Below are 3,455 nucleotides of genomic sequence, written 5' to 3' on the forward strand. Positions count from 1 at the left end.
CGATAATTATGTATTTACCCGAGGGGTGGGTCTGTGGCAGCTGGGACGTCAGTCAGATGCCATCGATTAAGTCTAGTACGTGATTTGTGAGGGGGAGAAGGGCAGTTTGGTACTGGCTGTCGCAATGGACTGGCGGAAACTTGCACACAGAAGGGCCGGAGCAGGGGGTAGCATAGCGGGTAGCGCTCAGAGCACTTCGTCAGGTGCAGGGAAGAACACTTGCAGGTACTGACCAGTTAATAGATCATGTATGTAATGCTTTCTTATGGTAGGATATGATATATTGCTGTACATTTTCAGATGTGACAACGAAAAGAGGTAAAATAGAACGAATTGTAGGTAGTTGTAGTTTGACTGCATTGGCAGGAATCACTGGTCACTTCAAAATATACAGGGTGGAAGATAGAGTTCCTTTTTAATTGCGGACGAGGATATCTGATATTCTTCATGTATTGCAGCAAAATAAATCGATGCAGGGTTACTGATATGTCATAGACTGAATTGATTTCCTATACATCGACAGTTTTAGAAAATAAGTTCTAGAAGCATTAGTATGTGGCTCTGATTGGGTAACAAAATACTTTGTTGATTTGGCCGGCATGAACATTTTGCCAAAAAAATAGTTTATTTGATAGGATTCTTAATATCAAGGCTCGTCTGGTCCTAGATTAACTGGTAAATTACCCCACCATTTACTAAAATGCAATGGCTGTCCTGCTGCATTACTACACTATGTATGGATATACTAGGTGCAGAGGGCTGAGAAGAGGTTAGCAAAAGAGATGGGATTTTTTTTAGAGGAGAATAGGATTGAGAACACTGTGGTGGGACATGAGACGATGAAGATGGTTAACCAGAGTTGAACATCGTGGGAACCCCGTGCGATAACCGTACGGCATTCGTGGACCACCGTGGCGCTAACGGCAGGTACTCGTGTAACTTGGTGACTCGGGAGAAAATTCAAGCAAGTTTGAATTTCTCCAAGAGTGACTTGTACACTTGTGGTTGAAGATTGCAACATTATATGCACGTAGTGGCCAGTGCGATATCCGTATTAACTCTTGCGTGTACCGTGGGAACTCCTGCGAACGGTGAACCCGGAAGCTGGACTGAGGGGACAGAAGGTGAGTAATCTGGAATGAACATGCTGTTAGGCTGGGATCATTCTCTGCGAGATGATCTTAGTGCGGGAGACAAGTGTAGGAGAGGTGTACTGACTGTGTGGGCAGAACTTTGGAAGTGATTGCCCACCATTCTCAAAAGCCGCTGTGTCTCCCTGTCCCTCCAACTCCAGAGGAATCAGCGCCCCCTCATCCGCAACCCGGGTTCCTCTGGAGTTGGAGCGGGGCTGGGCTAGAGTTGCTGCTGGCTGTGAGTCTCGGGGATCTCTGTGCTTGCAGTCGGTGTCCCGTTGGTCCTAACGTCTCCGGCCACCCCCCTGGACTGGAGCTGAGACTGTGAACTGTACCGCCCTTGCCCCCTCCCTCTGCAACTGCAAACAACCCCACAGTTCCCAGTCTCAGCTCCTGTACAGGGGGGTGGCCGGAGACGTCACAGCCCGAGCTGCGCCCCCTCATCCGCAACCCCAAGAACAAGACGTACCTTGCACACCATCAGCTTCTGTCCCTACGGGGAGCGTGTTCCTCTGGAGTTGGAACGGGGCTGCGCTGCTGCTGGCTGTGGGTCTCTGGGATCTCAGTGCTTGCAGTGGGCCTGGGGGTCGGTGTCCCGTTGGTCCTGATGTCTCCGGTGACTGGCACTGACCTGCTGGCATCGCCGACGTGAAGACAGTGCAAAGCCCCCGCGCCGGTGCAATGGGTGGGGAGCTGAAGAGGGGAGGGAAGGGGTCACACACATGGCCGGGAAGCAGAGGGGTGTAGGTGGGGTGAAACTGAAGGGAGCGACAATCTGCTGCTGCCTGCCCGCTGAGTTAAAAAGTTCCCACGCAAGACTCACGATACACTATATCGTGACCGTGGGAACTTTTTAACTCAGCGGGCAGGCAGCAGCAGATTGTCAATTATTAACCCTCCCGCGCAATTACCTTCTCTTTTATGAATGGGGATTCACAATGTTCATTCAAGATTTAACGGGAAAGCTCGGGAGACGGACAAGTCACTCGCACAAATAACATAAATGCCGAGTACCCGTGGGAACTCTTTATCTATCCCCCGTTATATCGTGTGATATCGTGCTAGACCACGACCACTTCACTCTGGTTATATCTTGCGTCAAGTCGCCCCGTGAGAAAGCGCTTTATGTATTGATATACTAGGTGCAGAGGGCTGAGAAGAGGTTAGCAAAAGAGATGGGATTTTTTTAGAGGAGAAAAGGTTTGAGAACACTGTGGTGGGACATGAGACGATGAAGATGGTTTTTGATTTTTTACGCAGAGTGCAATACAATTTGTGTCATGAGGAATACATTTATAATACAGTACATTCGTGTGTTACTGTTCACAGCAAGAAAGATTATTCAAGTTATTTACAAGATTCATATGATGTCATTTTACACCAATATTTCCTTTCCATATGCAGTGCCCTCCATAAACGTTGGGACAAAGACTCATCATTTATTTATTTGCCTCTGTACTCCACAATTTGAGATTTGTAATAGAAAAGAAAATCACATGTAGTTAAAGTGCACATTGTCAGATTTCAATAAAGGCCATTTTTATACATTTTGGTCTCACCGTGTAGAGATTTCAGCAGTGTTTATATATAGTCCCCCCCATACTGTGGTTGCTCTTTTAAGTACTTCCTGGCAAACTGTAACACGGCCATCCTATTTTTGCGGCTAACCAATGGTTGCATCAGCGGAGAAATTGGGACATTTTGTTTTATGGGAAGGATGTAGTAGAGAAATGGAGGACATTTAAACTCTCTTTAAATCCTTTCGCATCTCCTCAAAGTTAGCCTTTCTCCAATCAAAAATCTCAACCCTTGGTCCAGTTCTGATCATATTGAAACTAATAGCATTGTGATCACTCGACCCGAAATGCTCCCAACACATACCTCCGCCACTTGACCTGTCTCATTTCCTAACAGGAGGTCCAGCACTGCCTCTTCTCTAGTAGGTACCTCTATGTATTGCTGCAAAAAACTATCCTGCACACATTTTACAAACTCCAAACCATCCAGCCTTTTACAGAATGTGTTTCCCAGTCTATGTGTGGAAAATTGAAACCTCCGCCCACAACCCCCTGCCCACAATGGAGGGAGGGAGGAAGTGACTGATGATAGGGGAAAGGAGAGGGAGGGATAGGTGAGGGAGGGTGTGCAGGATTGGAGGAGGAAAGGGGAAAGAAGAGGGAGGGGGGTGGGTTTAGGAGTGCTGGGGATGAGGGGGAATGGAGGAGGATAGCGGTAGGAAGAGGGATGGCAAGGCGCAGTTGGGGAGGGTTGCCATGACTCGCGTCACAACGGGGATCTCTGTCGTCACAATGGGAACCTATC

This window comes from Amblyraja radiata, chromosome 14 (assembly GCF_010909765.2).
Source record: "Amblyraja radiata isolate CabotCenter1 chromosome 14, sAmbRad1.1.pri, whole genome shotgun sequence".
Taxonomy (NCBI): Eukaryota; Metazoa; Chordata; class Chondrichthyes; order Rajiformes; family Rajidae; genus Amblyraja; species Amblyraja radiata.